Consider the following 21498-nt stretch of genomic DNA (forward strand, 5'->3'; position numbering starts at 1 on the left):
CAAGGTACATTTTCCAAAGAGAAGATTTGTCCAATTTTCAGGTACAATTAGTGCTGTAGTCCTACACCCTATTTAAAATAAGAACACCATTTTATCTTTTGAGTTATGATATTCTCTTTCTATTCCAATCTGATATATTGTTTTGCCATAATTACATTATCTTATAGGCAGGTTACAAACAAAGCATTTACTTATTTTGTTCTTAAAATACTTATTTTATCATTTAATAGTTATTTGGTCTTAAGGTTAGACACATTTATTTTTACAATTATATATTTAGATTTTTATTGTGAGAAAACTAAATCACATTAATATTAATGAACTCATTAGCATAGGTATTTATACATGTAAAAAAAGATTTTTCTAGATATCTGCATAAGTATTTTTACTAGTTAAAAGATCATTGAAGATATAAGTAATTATATTTTCACTAGTTTTAAAGGTAAATTCAGATATCAACTGCCTTCGTTGATATCAATAATGAATTTGTTACTAGTAAAAATTTCAATTCCTAATATCAAAAAATTATTTGATACTAGTTGAAATGTAAATTCTTGATATCAGTTAAATGTATTTCAACATGTTAATTTGTTATTTCTGATATCTGAAAATGGATTTCTAATATGGATATAAATTATGATATCTAAAATGTATTTCTTACTAGTTACAATCGCATTCATGATATCATAAATTAACATTGTCACTAGTGACCAACCTATTCTTGATATCAAATATTAGTTTTTACTAGTAACAATTCAATTGTTGATGTCAAGAGTGGATTTTTGCACTAGTACTCATATGACAACTGATATCAAAAATAAATGCTTTTACTAGTATTAAATGTGTTCCTGATATGTAAAATAGAAATTTTAACTAGTAGGAAATCAATTCTTGATATCAACAATGAAATTTGAATGGTAGTCTATGGTGACATTTAACTCGTAAAAATACAATTATAGATATCAAGAACTATAATTCTTACTTGTTAAAATTCAGTTCCTGATATCAATAATGAACATTTTAACCAGTGAAACTGATTTGTTAATATCAAGGATTAACATTGTTATTAGTGGAAATGCTATTATCAACTATTAGCATTCTGGATATTAATAATTAAGTTGTTGATATTAACAGTTTAATTCTTGATATCAATAATTCATATCCTGTTAAGCAATAAAAGTAAACTATGCTTGCCAGAATAGCCGTTTTGTCTTTTATTGCAGAACTGGATATGAATTTTTGATATCAAGAATTGTATTTATGCGAATGGTGACTTCATTGCTGATGTCAAGAATTAACGTTGTTACTAGTTGAAACGTAACATTGATATCAACAATTGCCTTTTTGATATCAAGAACTGAATTGTTGATATTAAGAATACATATCCTGAGAATAAATAAAAGTCAAAACGGCTTGCCATACATATACATGTGTTTATTTTCATTTATTTACTTGCAGGTTTTCAGCTGTCAGTGTTAGTGGACTCAAGTTTCTGAATCTTTTATGTCTAGTAGAATATTTAATTTTTTGTTTTCTTAATTTCAGTAACTCTGGAGGAAGATTGGTTAACATTGGATGAGGAAGAAGTTCTGGATGTCTTGAGTGAAGAGTTTGGATGCAGGATGTGAGTAAAGGATGTCCTGAGTGAATGTTAAGAGATTTGTTCAGTGTCAACAATAGTTGCATTTCCACTGTCGGGCCAGTGCGAGCCAGGGCTATCGGGCCGTATCAATAGCCCAGAAGCTTGAGCAGTGCGGCCGAAATCATGTCACGTTTCTATTGTTGGGCTAGTAGCTTGCGGCACAACACATAAACCCCACCCCTGAACGTCCCCCGAATCAAACGTCACACAACCCGCCCAGTTCAGCAGGAATCAGGCAGAAAAAGCACACCATTGTATCATCACGAAACTATTAAAATGAAGACAACTGAAACAAACAAATGACACGTTACTGTACAGCAGTACATGATATGTCTATACGCACAGGCCTGTTTGTTTTCATTCATTGTATTCGTTTACTTGCCGACTGACTGTTGGCAGCGTACATCAAGTGGTCTCGCCACTAACGGAGGGATGACTTAGAACACCATCCATGATATAAAACCACAGAAATGTTCCGCTAATAACGCTGTATAAAATGTTAGTTATAACATCCTCGTTTTGGTAGACGCCGTCAAACATTCAGCCCAAATACTCCGGAGAGACCTAAAACATATTAATATTTACGAGGCTTTATGACGCTTTCAAGAGAGTAATTTTACGGTGTTGCATATTATTCAGTTATCTTCAGTAAAGGAAATCATAAGTGTTTCAGGACGCAAGAGTAACTAATATAATATAGACTATAACCTATATCATTGCGCTCAGCACAATCCTCATCAGTTTTTAGAAAAAAAATGTGTCATTTGATTAAAGTAGAGTTAAATATTTCAGAACGTCATATCTAGCCTGATTCTCTTCAAAGCAAATGATTTACGGTTTAAAATATTAAATGTCCTTCTAATAAAGCCCTACATTTTTTAATTTTCCCACATCATATAAAAACAAACATTTGAGGACACAGACTGGGCTACATATTTTTTTTTTACTTGCAGTTTTTCCCAATCCGTTTGTAAAGCAGCGCTGCGCAGGACTGGATGACAGAAAAGAAGGCAGTTTCTGATGGTTTCACTCACCCAAAAAATACTTTTTTTGCACGATTTGATTAATATCATCGTATCCAAATACTTTATCAAGAATACTTTTAACCTCCTCCGTTGTTTATTTTTTTTAGTAAATATCTAAAATCTCTCTTTCAGAGAGGCCTTTGTAAAATGAAAGTTTAAAATGGCTTGAAACGATTTAATTTATCTGTATTGTATATACTTACATTGTTCTAGCTTGTGTTTGTTTTATATTGGTTTATTTATTTAATGTGATTTTATTAAATATGATATTTTTAATTCTTTAAATGATTTCAATATAGCTTAGGCTATTTTATCTAGATATGATTGGATATGATATAAATAGATACTATTGTTTTGATTCTACAAAAGTGGACATGCAGTTTGTAAAGTTTTAATGTCTTTCAGTTCTATTCATATTTTGTATTATCTCCAAAATAAAGAAAGAAACCCAGCTGCTCGCGGCATCAACAGAGCTGTGAACCAAGCGCTTTTTCTGCTGGTCTGTCACACACATATGCAGGCATTTAAACGCACACGTTTCATGCACAAACACACCTTTTAATCTTGACAAAAAAATCCAGACAACTGAAAGTTACCTCTGCTGGGTCTTTAATATGGTGTAAAGATTATTACATGAAGCTAGCCCTCTTTGGCCCAAGGTATTCGGTGGGCTAAAAAAGGCCGACCGCAGGCCCAGAGGAAGCCTATATCTCACTATCAGTTTGCAAAAAAAGACATCTGTCATTCTAGCAATCTCTTGTTGTGGATTTTTGGATTACCTGTCCTTTAGTTATCAAACTCTCTACCTGTACTCTAGCCCTGCGTTCAACGTCACACTCAATTTAGAATTTTGGAGATTCAAAAAAAGAGAAAGAGAAGTTGTAAAACTGCAGGTAATGTTCTGTAATGCTGCTCTGTGTAAACGCAGAGGGAAAATTGCCAGAAAAAGCACGTTTACATTTAGACGTGAGATGTCTACTCTTAACCAATCAGATGCATTCACATCTGTGCTGTTTATAAAAATAAACACCAACAGTGGAAAAATTATCCATAAAATACTTATGATAAACTGCTGTGATATTACCTGGAAGCCGTGACGCGCGTGCATGTTAATGAGCACTCTGTGAATCAAATTTTAGTACAATTCAATTCAATTCAATTCAGCTTTATTTGTATAGCGCTTTTACAATGTAGATTGTGTCAAAGCAGCTTCACATAAATGGTCATAGTAACTGGATCAGGGTAGTTTAGTTTTTAGTGTTTAAATTCAGTTCAGTTTAGCTCAGTTCAGTGTGGTTTGAAGTCATTACAACACCCTAGTCTTTTGTTTCAAGTATATCAGTGTGGAGAGGTAAGCGTGATCGAACACCCAATCAGGGGGGAGAGCATGCTAGGAGCCCGGTGGCTAATCAGCGGGTCAATCAGAAATGATAAATAACACCTGTCTTTCTAGTGATTGGGCCGGAGAGACTCCCTTCTTAAGGAGAACGGGAGGAGCAGTCGGGAGAGGAGAGAGCACACACACATACATACAGCGATACATGTGTGGTGACATCCAAACATAAATAAAATATTTGCTTACCTGAATCGCCGACCCTGTCTTCTTCTTCCCTCAACAACGAACATTATTACAGTGGTGCCAAAACCCGGGAAGAAGAAGAAACTTCGCTGCCAGAATGTCTACTCCGTCTACTAATCCATGTGCGGAAGTCATCCAGGCGCTCGCGGTTCTCCATCAGGAACAACATCATGCGCTGGTGGAGTTGAAAAAAGATCTAGAACATCGTTTCCAAGTCCTCATGGAAGCCCAGCGGGAGGACCGCGAGGTAATCCGGAGTCTGCTGACCCAGGAGATCCAGCCCGCTTCAACATCTACCGCCCACCCTCCCATTATGCTACAGAAAATGGCGCTGGAGGATGACCCGGAAGTGTTTCTGGATCTTTTTGAAAAGATGGCTGAGGCATGTGGCTGGCCACGGGCTGAGTGGCGGGTACGAGTCATCCCGCTGCTCTCGGGCGAAGCCCAGATCGCCGCACAGCAGCTACCGGCCCAGAATCTCCTGGAATACGCTCATCTGAAGCGAGCTATTCTCCAGCAGGCCCTTTGCGTTCGCCCAGCAGCTCCGTGACGCCTGCCGCAGATGTCTGGTACAGGATGGCCGAACCACCGCCCAACTGGTGGATGCCGTGGAGCTGGAACAATTCATCACCAGCCTCCCCTCCCGAACATCGGAGTGGGTCCAGTGCCACCGGCCTGACGATCTGGAGACGGCCATCCGACTGGCGGAGGATCACCTGGTGGCGAGGTCCAGGGTCGGCGAAATAACCTCTCTCTCTTCTCCCCCCCTCTCTCTCTCTCTTCCTGTTTCCAGGCCCAGACTGCGGGGACCGCCCACACCTGCACCCAGACGGCGGTGCGCAATGGCGGATCTGCCAAACATCCCAAGAGGGGCGGGGCCCCATTCGGGCAGAGGGGTGGAGCAACGACCCCTGGCGGTTGCCCAGACACTGCCAGGATTCTCTCCGGTTCATTCGGTTGCTCCTGCTGGCCACGGGGGTATAGTGGGAAGGTCCGGGCCGATGCATTCGCGTCGCAGGCACGAGGATAGCGCACCAAAAATCTTCCGTCCCTGCCACGCCAATCGTCACCCCCAGTCGCAACGGGCTATACCGGGTACCAGTGAGTATAAAAGGGGGTACATATCAAGCTTTGGTGGATTCGGGGTGTTACCAGACTTCCATCCACCAAAGCCTGCTTCAAGACCCGGCATTGGATATGAGCCGCACGGTAAGGGTAAGGTGTGTGCACGGGGATATAATTCACTACCCGCTAACGGCAATAGACATTCAATTTCGGGGGAAAAAACATAGAGTAGAGGTAGCAGTTTACCCGCACCTCAAACACCCACTAATTCTGGGAACTAATTGGCCTGGATTTAATAGATTATTGGGAGTCTTATGTGCGGGTGCGTCTTGGAAGAAGAAATCGCTGGATAGGGGACGTGTCGCTCAGCTGGGGGAATCCCAGGTGGTGACGTCACGCGCTGACTCAGGGGAAGGGCTGGGAATTTCCCGGTGTAAAGACTTTCCCCTGGAGCAGTCGCGTGATGACACGCTAAAACATGCACTCGAAAGAGTGCAGGTTATTATGGGAAAATCCTCCAGCCTGATAGACCCCTCTCCTATCCGTATTTTGCGGTGATTAATGATAGGGTGTATCGAGTGACCCAAGACGCTCAGACAAAAGAAGATACAACCCAGCTATTAGTACCAAAGAGCCGCCGGGAAATGCTTTTTCAGGCGGCTCATTCTAATCCTATGGCCGGACATTTAGGTCAGGCGGTCACACTAAATCGCCTCATGACCCGATTCTTTTTGCCGGGCATTCACGGTGACGTCAGCAGATGGTGCGCGGCGTGCAGTGAATGTCAGCTGGTAAATCCGCCAGCCACCCCAAAAGCGCCGTTGCGCCCTTTACCAATTATGGAGATCCCCTTCGAGAGAATTGGTATGGATCTCATCGGGCCATTAGAGTGATCTGCACGCGGGCATCGGTTTGCATTAGTTCTGGTGGATTATGCAACCCGCTACCCGAAAGCAGTCGCGCTCCGTAACATCTCAGCAAAGAGCGTTGCGGAGGTGCTGTTTCGCCTCATCTCCCGTGTGGGAATCCCCAAGGAGATTCTCACTGATCAAGGCACCGCGTTCATGTCACGCACGATGCGCGAGCTTTACGGATTATTGGGCATTAAATCTATTCGCACGAGCGTCTATCACCCACAAACAGAGGGGCTGGTGGAAAGACTTAATCGCACGCTTAAATCAATGATCCGTAAATTCGTTCACGAGGACGCGAAAAATTGGGATAAGTGGTTGGAGCCTCTATTATTTGCTGTGCGGGAGGTTCCCCAAGCCTCCACGGGGTTTTCCCCCTTCGAGCTTCTCTACGGCAGACAGCCCAGAGGGGTTTTGGATGTTGTTAGAGAGGCTTGGGAGGACGAGCCTTCTAAAAGTAAAAATGAAATTCAATATATCCTGGACCTTAGAGCAAAACTCCACACACTGGGGCGGCTCTCTACAGAGAATTTGCTTAAGGCTCAGGATGACCAACGCCGGCGATATGATAAGGGCACTAAACTCCGTAAATTTTCACAGGGAGATAAAGTACTTGTACTGCTACCCACTTCCAGCTCTAAATTACTCGCCAAGTGGCAAGGGCCGTTTGTGGTCACACGACGAGTTCGTTCGGACAAGGCTGACTCGCGTCAGATTTATCACATTAATCTGCTTAAGCAGTGGAGGGAGCCGGAGGACGTGGCGCAGGCTACGCTTGTTACTAACGAGGATGACCTGGGGCCGGAGAGCTCTGGCCGTGAACGGCCGAGCGCTCTGGTCACCGGGGGCGATCATCTCTCAGCGAGCCAGCTCCTCGACATCCGGCACCTCCAACATGAATACTCTGACGTGTTTTCGCCCCTGCCCGGTTGTACCAACCTGATTCAGCACCATATCGAGACCGAACCGGGCGTGGTCGTTAGGACCCGGCCGTATCGCCTACCTGAACACAAGAAAAAAGTGATTCAGGAAGAATTGAATAATATGTTGAAAATGGGAGTAGTAGAAGAATCCCACAGCAACTGGGCCAGCCCAATTGTCTTGGTACCTAAGATGGACGGCTCGGTCCGGTTCTGTGTGGATTATCGCAAGGTGAATGCTGTGTCGAAATTCGACACTTATCCAATGCCGCGTATTAGGTTAGGTGCTGCTCGATATTACTCGACATTGGATTTAAAGAAGGGCTATTGGCAGATCCCCTTATCTCCAATATCCCGCGAAAAAACAGCCTTCACTACGCCGTTTGGATTGCACCAATTTGTGACGCTTCCGTTCGGGCTGTTCGGGGCACCGGCGACGTTTCAGCACCTGATGGACAAAATACTCGGCCCTCACACAGCATATGCCGCTGCTTATCTAGATGATATCATTATTTACAGTAATGACTGGCAGCTGCATATGCAACATTTGAGGGCGGTATTGTCGGCACTGAGACGGGCTGGGCTCACGGCCAACCCACGGAAGTGCGCAATTGGGCGAGTGGAGGTAAGGTATCTGGGCTTCCACTTAGGTCACGGGCAGGTGCAGCCCCAAATTGATAAGACTGCAGCTATTGCAACCTGTCCGAGACCTAAGACCAAAAAGGAGGTGAGACAGTTTTTGGGGCTGGCAGGTTATTATAGGCGTTTTGTCCCTAATTATTCGGCCCTTGTCAGCTCATTGTCTGATAAGGGCTGCAGGCCGGACGGCTCCCCGGCCTGAGGCGGGCGGTGGGGGTATGTGGAGAGGTAAGCGTGATCGAACACCCAATCAGGGGGGAGAGCATGCTAGGAGCCCGGCGGCTAATCAGCGGGTCAATCAGAAATGATAGATAACACCTGTCTTTCTTGTGATTGGGCCGGAGAGACTCCCTTCTTAAGGAGAACAGGAGGAGCAGTCGGGAGAGGAGAGAGCACACACACATACATACAGCGATACATGTGTGGTGACATCCAAACATAAATAAAAGATTTGTTTACCTGAATCGCCGACCCTGTCTTCTTCTTCCCTCAACAACGAACATTATTACAATCAGTATCTCGCAAGATGCCCAAACTTACGAAAGCGCTCCTTTATCGAAGTGGTTCACAATTATGCATTCACAGAATTTGTAATGTAGTCAAATGTGTAATTGGTTAACGGATGCTAGCGACAATGTTTTTTCCCCCCTGTATTTCAGTGTTTTGGTTTGTCTTGGACAAACGCAGCTGCATAAATCCTAAAGTTTTAAATAAAAGTGAAACTATCAACAAAAAGCTTGACCGCTTTCAAGCTACAAATACAAGCACTGTCATTTACAGCTCATTTCTGCCTAATGGTGTCAGTTTTTACCAGTATTATGTAATGTATGAGTGAATGGTCTTTTCCAGAAAAATTCCAGAACATTGTTGCCTTTTAGAACAGTACATTTTTGACTTTAATGGTAAAGTCGTTCCAGATATTTTCTGGATATTTACCAGGTAACACTGTGTGAAAGGGGCGTTTATAGACGTTTATTAGCCTTGGTCTTAACATTAATATTAATTTGTGCCTATTCCACATTAAAAAAACGGTTTAACTCTGCTTTGTTTTGCTTGGGAACTCGTGTGGTCAGAATCTTTATTGAGCAGCGTTCTGCAGAAGCTGTTTAAACAGTGGACTAGTACAGTCAGATAATTTTCCATCGAACTGTGTCATAGCTCATTACCACGAGGTAGACCTGATTTTAGCTCTCCTTGATGCCCACATTGCCCAAATGCACCGCTCTGCTTTTGCCTTAGCTTGACACCAGCTCCCCTTTGAAAATTAATGACTTCTGGCTACTTTGACAGTCTCGCCAACAACGCTTGAACGCACTATAAGAGTCAATCTCATGTTTACTGCCTGTTTAGTGAGGTACTTACAATATTTGGCATGCCTGTTTTTTAACCAACTCACTGATTTCACTAACTTCAAGTTGTTGTTAATTGCATCTTAGCAATTTCAAGTCATTTTTATTAATAAAGTGCCTATATATTTTAGATTGTGTCAAAGAAGCTTTACAGTGATAAACAGGGAAATTATCAAATCCAGATAACAAAATGTAATTGTTGAGAGACGTTTTCAAAATAATAACTGCACAATTGATTCATTGATTGTTTGTTTGACTGACTGTTGATTTATTGTCTGAATTGAATAATTTCACTTACGTTTTGTTTGTATGCAGCAATTTCAAGTCATTATTAAAGTACATTTAAAACACTATAATGTTGTATGTTGTGCTTTGTATTGTGTGTAAGTGCCAGTACTCTTTAAACACTTCAGTCGTGGTATGTTAGTAGTAGTAGTAGGTTGTGGATGACTGTGTAACAGTAGATTACATGTGTCTCATAATGTATGATTTGCAGTTGTGTATTGTAAAGGCGAGTACTCTTTAACCACCTCAGTCTTGGTAATGTAGCATAGTGCTGTGTTTGTGTGTTGTGTATGATCGTGTACCTCTGAAACACACTGGTCCCTCTAATGCAGAGAACTGACATGTTGTGTGTGTTGTAAAATTACTGTCCTAATAATTCAATAGGTCCCTATATAGACCAATTATGTAATAGACGGGAACATTTTTGGAAGGGGCTTGGCTGTCCTTGTACACCACCATAATATCATACAGTAAAATTATCCATTTTATTGTGTGTATAGATAATCCAAAGTGATGTATGTGATCTGCAGAGGAAAACAAAATTTTTTATATGTTTATTATATCTGTAGGACATCTGGAAAGTGGTGTCCCCTTATACCACCACCCAACTTGTTTGGTGATCAAAGTCCTTCTATACCACAAAAACCAGTATGTGTGTGTATGTGTGTGTGTGTGAGAAAGAGTGAGACATTTTTTTATGATAAATGATTTGTCTGAGGGGAATCAAACTTGTGCTTGGTGCTTCTAAAGTTTGCATGCTGTCCGTGGTATAAACGAATCATAGCATAGGTCTAGTCTACAGGCCCGTGCAGAGACTGCCCAAAGGGCATGTGCAGGAAAACATTTTTGGAAAGGGGGGGGGGGGGGGGGTTTGTCGTTCTGATCAGCAGTGTTGTCGCGCATACTGAAGGGCGATAGGGGGGGGGGTGTCGCTGGGGCACTTTTGATCGTTTTGGAAGGGCACTTTCTATCCAAGACTAAAAAGGGCATGTGCACTGCACAGGTTGAGCCCTATGTGTGCACGCGCCTGCTAGTCTAACATTGCTTGTTTATGCCAAAAGAGCAGCTTACAATGAGTCATGTGGTAGAGAAAGTTTTGCATAACGATAGCTCTACACAAAAGTCATAGAGACAGATACACATGCAGGAGACCAGTTGTCTTTCTCTCTCTCAGGTACTTCTGCAGGATGTGTGAAGGCTCATACTTAATCTTGTCAATCACACCCCTCTTCTACCACCAGGAGCTAAAGCAACACTGGTTCAGGGCAGATGACTATGATAGATGGTTTTCACCAAGCACTCAGTGAGAAAGAGAGACTTGCCAGTCATGGGAAAGAGTGGGGCACAGAGTGAGGCATGTGGGTATTAGGCAAACACAAGATCAACAAAAATGGCCTTATCCTTAAGAGGAAATGTGCTCACATTGCCTCTTGCTTCTCTGGCTTGAAGTGTGCTCCATTTAAGGGTACATTACTGGGCAAGAAAGAGCATCAAGTATAAAAGACAACACAGCAGCATCCAGGGGTTTTTACAGAGAGCAGGTTATACTACATTTCTGGGTAATTTTACAAATGAGGGAGACTCAAGAAAAAAAAATCTAAAACTTAAAGTAGCAGATTATATTTTGGAGAATAAAAGTGAACATATTACTCATACTTAAGCAATATTATGACTATTTTAAAATAAATTAGTAAAGATGATGCAGAACTGTAGTCTGAATATTATTAAAATAGAATAAATCCAAAAAGCTTTAAGTTGTCTTCAGTGATTATTGTTTTTGTCTGTATAAAATATCCATAATATGGGTCAATTTAAAAACATACATCAAAGAGAGTTCACCCAAAACTAAAAATTATGCCACCATTAAATTTAATTCATCTTTATTGTGCTTTTACGATGTAGAATGTGTCAAAGGAATTTAACATATAAGATTGTAATTAATTGAAAGTGTCAGTCCAGTTTTCAGAGTTTAAAGTTCAGTTCAGTTCAGTTCAGTGTGGGTTAATTGTCACTGCCGAGATTTCAAACACTAAAGAGCAAATCCATTGATGCGCAGCTCCACAAGTCCAAAACCATGCAAGCCAGTGGCGACAGCAGTGAGGAACAAACTTCACCATTTGATGAAAGTGAAGGAAAAAAAACTTGAGAAAAACCAGGCACAACAAGCACAACCATTTCTCCTATGGCCAAACTTCCTGTGCAGAGCTACAGTCTAGGCGCCGAAGGGATGAGAAAGCTGAATGTTCATCATGAAGAAGCTGCAGGTGGGAGAGGTCACTGGCTAGTGTACAGGCTGGCCCTTTAGAATCAATGTGAAGACTCATCTGTCACTGGAGTCTTACAGAAATCAGTGTCATGCTCTCCACTCCTCTATGAGCACCACTGCAGCTGCTCAGGATACGGCCTGGTCCAGGATTATGGAAAGCTCAGGGATAATAAAAACAGACTAACATAAGCATAAATGCCGTTTAAATTATTATGCCTTTTGGTAAGTGATCCCGGCTCCAGTGGCCCTAAATAATGCAGACTAACAATCCTTTTGGATTTTAAAAGCATTTGTGTTTTATGTGTATGATAATGCAAAGAGATGTGTATTTAATTTAGCTTTAAAATTTAAATCATCCTAGACTCTAAACGAATTTGAGTTTGTAATGTAGAATGTAAAATAATGTTAAAAACCTGTTCCCTTTGACATGCATAGCAGGAAAAAGAACTAACATGGTAGTCAGTGGTTACATGTTTCTAACATTCTTTCTTTTCCCTTTTTTCCTTTGTTAATAATCATTGAAATGCCATACATTCTATTGTCAGACTCTCTAGTAGACTACTTGCACTGAGTTTTTTTCATTTTTAAATAATGCAGTTTTTATTCCTGGCTATGGTGGTTGGTGATTTTGTCCACCATTGTCTTTTGGCACTATTTTTAGATTTCAAAGACAGCAGAATGAAATTTATGTGATGTTGTGTTTTGCTGTATACACTTTTTCCAGGTTTAATCAAATGTTGTGCCAACAACTTGCCTGTTGATATCCAAATAAGAAACACATTTCTGTGAACTTACCCTGAGCCACTTTTTTTTTTTTTTGTCTTCGAGTAACAAAAAAGGTCTACAGCAGACATATTGGGTGGCATGGTGACTAAGTGGTTAGCATAGTAACTCACAGCAAGAAGCCAAAGAAAAGCAAGCTCAACTTAAAAGATCAACTTATTAAACTGTAGACAACAGAAGATCGGGTAAGGTTACTAATGCAGTCCCAGAACTCTTTGTCTCTTTGAACATAATTGCACTACCACAACTTTATGTGATGGAGAGGACCTGTCAGGGACAGAAGACCTGTCAAGGCTATCAATGATGAACCCATTGCAAATGAAAAAGTTGAATCATAATTACTGTTACATAATGATGTAGGGCCCTTTCATACACCTGGCGCAATGTGGCATGACGCAATTTTTGTTTGCTAGTTTCAGCTCGGTGCATGGGTCGTTTTAATGTTTTGCAGCACGCTGTTTAAATAGCAAATGTATTTGCGCTCATATGTGGGCCCAGGGGTGTAGATTTAGGGTGGACGGTGGGGACGTGTCCCCACCAATATCCACAAACTACTGAAATGTCCCCACCAATAATTTAATTCACTTAAAAACATTGCGCTGTCAGTATAAACCTAGACATGCTGAAAGGGTTAAATCACGTTCTCTCCTCGACTCATTCCGCCCCCAAACACATATGAACATTGTGATTGGCTGTGCCTTTCCCTGCTGTTATGTAAGTGGCTGCTTTCATATCATAGTTTCAGATACAAACATCGCCGCCAAAACAACTGCGCAGGGGGAAGTTCCCGATGTGTGTGAGGTGTATAACAGACACACACAAGTGAGGATGGAGGTATCAAAAAAGATGGACATAAAGAGCTTTTTTCAACCAAAAGTGTAAGTCACATAAACTCAAGTTTGCTACTGAATGAGTCCATCATGGTAATCCTGCTATTGCTGGCGTTTTCACCGCTTTTACCGTCAGTCTAACGTTAAAGCAGACTAAAATAGTCGGTAAACAATATTCCATGAAAACTAACTGCAGAATAAACACCTACTTGTAAACGTATATGACCCTGCCAGTTCTCCTAATCTCTTAGAGTAACATCTCCAAGTTCAGGTGAAACAATTTGTCAGAAAAACTACAGCCTGTGCTCCATCTTTCAATAATACTATGAGACAACGAAAGTCTTTATTAAACTCTCTCTTCATTAGTTAATAAACATTATTTTAACATGACACTTTCAGGCCTGTAGCCAGCTTATTGAAAGGAGGGGTTATTTGTTTTCTGAAAAACAACCTTTTTGCAGTTATCCATCTGAGGTATAAATAATACATTTTAGTGACATATTAAGAACTAATTGTTGCTGGATAATCTTGTTGGATAGTTATTATAACTACACTTTTTGATGTACCAAAACTATTTCCTACCATTTTGTAAAATTGCTTTATTTACACGTTTAAACTGTAAGTTTTATTAAAGTTTTTATTAAAGCTAGAAATTAGGACTTTAAATTCTTAGAATAAAGAAATGAAAAGTACAGATGCCAAAACCTCTAAATGCCATGTAAAATGAGCATTTTTCTCAGCCTTGTATATTCATGTTCAGTTATTTCACTTTAAAGGCAATGAAAATAACGTATTTGTCACTATATAAGGTAAATCACTGAGTCCACACACAGGAGTTGGAGAAAAATGCTCATTTTAGAAGTAAATATTAAATGGCATTTAGAGGTTTTTGCATCTAAACTCTTCAAATAGGAAATATACTTATTTTTAAAATACAATTTTATAATTATAATTTTCTTTGGGAAATCTGTTAAAACTTGATTTAAATTAAAAACTGAAGCCTAGGCAAATAACAAACTGGCCAGCGCATTCAACCTTCCTCAGTGAGAATTTAGCCATTTGAATAATAAAATAAATTCAAACATAATAATAATAATCCAACTTTTGGTCTTTCAAACCAACTGACCCCCCTTGGCTACGTGCATGACTATTTAATTTAACTTAATAAATTGTAAGAAAATAGGATTACTTAATAATACATTTTAATAGCAGTTAAATAATAAAAAGCAATATATATAAAATATATATATATATATATATATATATATATATATATATATATATATATATATATATATATATATATATATATATATATATATAAACATTATTCACTCTTGGCGGGGGTGACTCGTCCCCAGTACCCACCAATGTCAAGTGCAAACCTACGCCCTTGTGTGGGCCCATAGGTGTTCTGGTCTAAAAAAGGAGGCATGTTAAGGCGTATTGCTGGCACGTTGCTATTTTGAGGAACTATAATAGACTGTTCAATAGACCAGATCAAAGCTCTTCTAAAGTCCAGCGCAGAGTGCATTAGTTGCGCGCCTCGCTTAAACATTGCTTGATACACAGAGTGTACAGCAATACGCATATATCTTTACAAATGAAAGAGACTTAAAGGATTAAACTATTTCAAAAATTATTATTTTCTAGTCTACATAAAAATAAAAACCACTGCCTCCATGCGTTCTTCATCTTGGAGGACTTTTTTAGTTTATTCATGACAATTTGCTTTATGTTATGTCATTATTAGTACTAGTATTATTTATTATATGCATATTTATATTTGCATTATTAAAAACAAGCTTAGACTTGCCCACCTGTCAGGTTCAAGACCATATGGGGCAGAGCATGTGTATTTGAAAATAAATATTTTGAAAATATTTTGAACACACTTTGTTATTATTGTTCATTATTCACTTGCTGGAAATTAGAACTGAGTTTTAAAAAAAATTGTTTTGAAATAAATCTTTGCGCTTTATAAACAAAATAATTATGAAAAGGCTAATGGATGTCTGTGTGTACAACACATTTCCCTATCCCCGAGAGTGAAAGTGCAAGCAAAGAATGAGGAGCTTTATCTTTCATTCTCGCACTGTATATGCTGTTTAACATTTTTCTCACTAGTGAAGCATTCAGTTTTTCCACTTACAAATGTGCTGTGGCGCAAAGCAGATTTTTTTTTAAAATAGCAAAAGTGTCAGAACCCGGGTTTGAACTTTGCCCTCTTTCTTTTCTGACAGCGTTTTCTATCTTTCCTTACTGACAACATTCTAATTTGTCTCCAAATTGCTGTGTAACTTTACTCAGCTGATCGTCTTTTACAATTAGTAGCCTCACATGTTACTGCCAGCTGCCTTTCATTTCTGCTAATTGCTGCTCCTATATCTGAGGGTGTTTCGCTTCTCCTTTTGTCAGAGTGTTGGATTTCTTACAGCCTTCTTGGCGGTCTGTTGTATTATCATTGTGTTCTCTGTCCAGTTCCCTGGATCCATCCCGGATTTGGTCTGCCCTACTGGAGAGCTGATCTTTTGCGTTGCCATTGCCCTTCTCCTGCATTACCAGGCCTGGACCAAAGACTAACTTTATTTTTTGATTGAAATTTAGCCCACTCCTGATTTTTCTTTTTCATGTGGTGCTACTAATTTTTGTTGGTATTTTTCCTGTACTGTTGAACATTGCCTGTGGTCCAGTTTTCAGTTTATTTTTTTACTAAAGTTCAAGATCTGCTCTGGGATCTCAGCAAATGCTGAGTCACTTTCTTTTTGCTTATTTTATTAAAAACCCTATTGAATTGAACTCCTCTGCTTTTGGGTCCTTTATACAGACACACCTGACAAACAGTGGATTCTAACACCCCTTAATACTTTTGCGCCCTGCGCTTTGCGCCTAGATCAGCAAAATAGAGCCCATGGTGTTAAAACAGAAGATCTCTCTCATGAATGAAGACCACATGACCCAATCATATTTGTCGCTCACATTTTGATAGGGTCATTAGTGGCAAGAAGACCTTTAAACAATGGAACAGACAAAAAACTGACCATTAGTTGGCCTTGTTACTGCCATGGCTAATGGTATTGCCAAGTTTGTTTATTCATTTTTTTGTTTGTTTGTTTTTTACTATTGTTGCTGCTGCTGTTGTTATTTTCTTTCTTTGAAAACATCCTCATACAAGCTGCCATAAATTATATTTTCTCCATTTTATTGGATTTGTTTTTACCAGAGCTTTTAAAGTATGGGGTAAAATCACTGTCATAAATATTTTGTGCGTAAATAAAATTCACACATCTGAAATAATAAAATCTTAAAGGAAACTAAACGTACTCTTAATTTTACGAGGGTATAATTCCAAAATCTGCGATTAGAACAGACACAGATACAACATTTTCTTTGTGTGTTACATGACTGATAAATTTATGATGGGTGTACTTTACAAACACGAAATACAGTTTCATCATGGACATGACAACCTGATTATGAGTAGTAATTAAACAGCAACACTACGCTATTACAAATTAAGTGTAATAAAGTTTGAGACCATTTTCGATGTGTTTCTTGCACATTTTACAAAATCAAAATTAAAAACGGGCTGAGGAAAGTGAGCGCATAACGTTACAAGCAGTGAGAGCAGAATTTCTCCAGGAATCACTTAATGGTGTTTACCTAAAAGATGACATATGTTGATTAGGTAACCTTTTTTTACTTTTTAAGTAACTCACAAACACCCTAGAAGATCACAATAGAACACAAACTAAATTAGACAGATTTATTCAGTATAGGAAGATAAAACAAAGAAAATTTGTACATTTTTTAATAAATTACTACTTTAAATCTATCAGAACAAGCTAAATATAATGTGGTAATTAAGCAATCACGAATATAGAACGCACACACAGAATAGTATAAGGCTTAATAGTGGTATAAATATTTATGGTAATAGTTTATAAATTTTAATAATACAATATAATGTAACTAATGGTTTATTCAAGTAATATAAAAAAACAAATAATAACAAATAACATAACAAACATTTATATTAATAGTTACTAATGCCTTACATTGTACAAATTTAAAGATAATATAAAAATATATGAACATATCATCTCCTTTCCATACATCAATGAGGAGCTTAATTATTTGATAAGATCTCTTCCCCCACAGTCCAAAGACATGCGGTACAGGTGAGTTGGGTAGGCTAAATTGTCCGTGATGTATGAGTGTGTGTGTGAATGTTTCCCGGAGATGGGTTGCGGCTGGAAGGGTATCTGCTGCGTAAAAACTTGCTGGATAAGTTGGTGGTTTATTCCGCTGTGGCGACCCCGGATTAATAAAGGGACTAAGCCGACAAGAAATAAATGAATGAATGAAGATCTCTGCCAGATGCTCCTCCTCTTGAGATGATTAACACCTCAAATTCACCAGGCAAGGGTCTCGGTGACGCTTCTATTATTAATTTATGGCTGTTTGTTCTGAGTTAAGTATTTAAAAGAAACGTAAACAAATATTATTGGGATATTGTAGCCAAGACACCCCGTTGCAGCATCTCTGAGACTTATGCTGCCATGTACTTCTCTGGTCAGGTATGCATCTCTAACTCTTTGATTTGTCTTTTAGTAATGGATGTTGTGTGTTTACAGTATCATCTCTGAATTGGCTTTCTGGTTGTTTTATTATGTAATTGGCATAATACAATTTTACCTGACAAATAAAATTTTAAGTTTTGATTTATTCTGAATTCTCCTGAAATCTTTTAATATCCAGTAGATTAAGTGGAGTCTGCGCTACCTTTATGATTTGACTTGATCAGACTTTTGATTCTAAAGAAACATTTGACTGTACGGAGCAGTGTGGCACGACAGCATGGAGATCTTTAATCATCTAAGTAGCAAGTAGCAAAATGCATGGGCTTGGCTAAATTTGCTATTCTTGTAGGAATGAGTGAGCAGTTTGCAACCAGCCAATTTGAATAATATAGTTAATCCTGCACCCTTTCAATAATTTCAGAGTGTCGACATACTGTCCGTGAGAAGACACGCAAACCCGGGGCGTGAAACTCTGAGCGGTGTCTGGTCCCTAATTAACATATAACTGAAGTTTAAGGGAACAGATATAAATCAAAACTCTGAATTAAGTCATAAATGATGAATGTGATCCGTTCTTACAATTAGAAATACAGTGTAAATTTTAGGATCACTTAAAATTGCAGTCGTATTAAATTCGGAGCTAAAAAACTACTGCTGTTGTATGACACACATATAAAGAGTATTATGAATGCTGTGCTGTGAAAACAAACAAGGAGTAGTTGCCCGAGATCAAGTTAACATATATTGAATTCACTCCAGCAGAACATGCACCGATCCAAACTACAGGGAGACTCTGACATAAAATGATGTAAAGATGTTAAAAAACTGGGGAGAAATTGCAACTTAAATACGCAAGGTGTGTCCCAAATCGCACTATTCTAGGCCATTTTGTAATATAATTAGTGCAAGTAGTGCATCCACACTATAGACACTTGGATGATGCACTCATTCAACTGGTAAAATAAAGTATGGAATGTTATACACTTCACGCACTAAACGGCGGCTGCTATGCTCACCTAGCAGAAGGTGCGGAGCTTTCAGGAACTGATGTTGGATTACGATATTTATTTTGGATTGTGAAAGCTAAATTTTCCTACGAGAGTGACTATACTGCCTCCCGATGTCCGCTTAGTTAAAAAAAACATTAATGTTGCATTTGGGACAACACTACATACATATACCATGCTGTTGAGTGTTAAGTGCAAAAGTACTCAGTGCATAAGTACATAGTATATAGTGTGTAATTTGAGATGCAGCTACAGACTGATTACAAACTTACCACAGGTGAAACAGATAGCAAGGGAACTGAGGCAGGAAACAGAATATAGGAAAACCCCCATCTTACATAGTTTTACAGAGACCCCAGTCACTTCTAAATAAACACATAAAACCACAGACAGGCTTATATGGGTAGCTGCACTGTAACTATCAAATATAAAAATGTATTCAAATTGTTCATTAATAAAATAAAATTAAAAAAATCTTAATGTTTTTGTTCCATTTGTTTTTCATGCTCAACACTCTTTGTGATTAGCCTATTGGTCACCTTGAGCCAAATACAGTGCATCTTTCCCTATGTGATTTAGTCTCTCTCAGTCATTCTCCACTCAACCAGAGACTCTCTCAGTTCTATTACTACTGTCTATTTCGGCGTCTGAGATTAGACTAGCTCTTTCTGACTCACCATTCTCACTCCATTTTCAGCTCTTCTGTGATTGAGTGCCAGTGCTTTTTTAGGGCCACCAGCACACACTTGATGGAAACAGCCTCCCGGCAGATGGGGTCTGAATGGAACTGAATTACCAGCTCAGGGTCTGTTGCCCACCCCCATTCCACCTCACCTCATTTCAAGCAAGCCTGAAAAGTAAAGCTGAGACTGATATATCTGCACCAGTGCCTGGTGATGGGGTGAAAAAGGCAGATCAGTGTGCTATTACAATCTGAATGAACACCAACAGGTGAGGAATGGTGGTAATGCTGTATTTTTTTTTTTTTCATGAAGGCTGATGATGAGAAAAATATGGGCCAATATAAACTCACATAGAAGATAAAAATGTAAACCCATAGAATTGAAGAAACTAAGACCAGTAGTGCATGTCAAACAGTTTGGTATAAGGAGGCAATATTTCTACACACACGCACGCACAGACAGACACACACACACACACAATTTAAACCAATAAATGCTCTGAATGTTAATAATTTGTTCAAATAAAGCATTGAACATTATTAATGAAATTAAATAACCATAACATGAGACAGCACAAAATCAGAATCAAAATAAAAAATATATCAAGATAGAACAAGCTACGAAAATTGTTAATATGCTTTTGTTTACTTATCAACATTTATTTTTGAGAGCTTTAAATGTGTTTCATTTGTTTTTTCCTTTGTTAATTGTTCACTATATGCACCTCACATGTTCTTGTTACCTAGCACCGCACTTCCATGATGCTGTGTAAAAAGGACACAAATAAGAATCTAAATAAGTAACACAATTGTAAATGAGACAGTTACTTACAATCATTTGTTTTGTTTTGTCAACTTTTGTCAGTAAAGTCATACTGTCATTGTGCTTTTCATTTTTTTGTCTCATCTTTGCATTTACAATTATAACTATAATACATTTTAACTAAATAGTAAATGGTAAATGACACAATGACACTTATTGCTGTTGTTCTTGATAATGGCTGGCTGACAATCATAAATACCGCCCATGCCTGCTTACACACCCATAAAAGTTTGTTTGTCTGAATTTATTGTCCACTTTGGATGAAACTAGTTTTGCAGCGATGTCACATATAACATAACATAGAAACATTACAAAGACTTTACACGTTCACAAAAAAAGGTGGTCAGACTTTTTACCAATCGAGAATTAATCTAATTAATAGCTACATTTTGTTTTGCTACAAGATACTCCAAACCATTCTAGAGAATGAACTCAAATTTATATGTGTCATTTAATTAGAAAAGTGGCAGTTTATTTACTTAATAGATGGAATATGCACTTATATAAAATGGTTTTTACAACAGGTTTCTACTAAACAGGTGGGTATAAGCTATTTAGCTTATATATATATATATATATATATATATATATATATATATATATATATATATATATATATATATATATATATATAGCACAGTAGGTAGTCCTGTCGCTCACAGCAAGAAGGTCGCTGGTTCGAACCTTGGCTCAGTTAGCGTTTCTGTGTGGAGTTTGCATGTTCTCCCTGCATTCGCATGGATTTCCTCCAGGTGCTTCGGTTTCCCCCACAGTCCAAAGACATGCGGTATAGGTGAATTGGGTAGGCTAAATTGTCCGTAGTGTATGAGCATGTGTGGATGTTTCCCAGAGATGGGTTGCGGCTGGAGGGGCATCCGCTGTGTAAAACTGTGCTGGATAAGTTGGCGGTTCATTCTGCTGTGGCAACCCCGGATTAATAAAGGGACTAAGCTGACAAAAAAAGTTAATGAATGAATATGTTTATATATATATATATATATATATATATATATATATATATATATATATATATATATATATATATATATATATATATATATATATTAGATTAGATTAGATTCAACCTTATTGTCATTACACATGTACAA

General features: G+C 38.7%; 1 long non-coding RNA gene across 1 annotated transcript; it reads left to right on the forward strand.

The window, feature by feature from the left end:
* The first annotated feature begins 11403 nt into the window (after window positions 1-11403).
* On the forward strand, window positions 11404-18528 carry LOC148679781 (uncharacterized). Its single transcript, XR_015945338.1, has 4 exons — window positions 11404-12964; window positions 14704-15491; window positions 16139-17282; window positions 17555-18528. It is a non-coding gene; the product is annotated as an uncharacterized LOC148679781 (long non-coding RNA).
* The last annotated feature ends 2970 nt before the right edge of the window (window positions 18529-21498 follow it).

The sequence above is a fragment of the Danio rerio genome, chromosome 19 (assembly GCF_052040795.2).
Source record: "Danio rerio strain M-AB ecotype USA chromosome 19, GRCz13ab, whole genome shotgun sequence".
Taxonomy (NCBI): domain Eukaryota; kingdom Metazoa; phylum Chordata; class Actinopteri; order Cypriniformes; family Danionidae; genus Danio; species Danio rerio.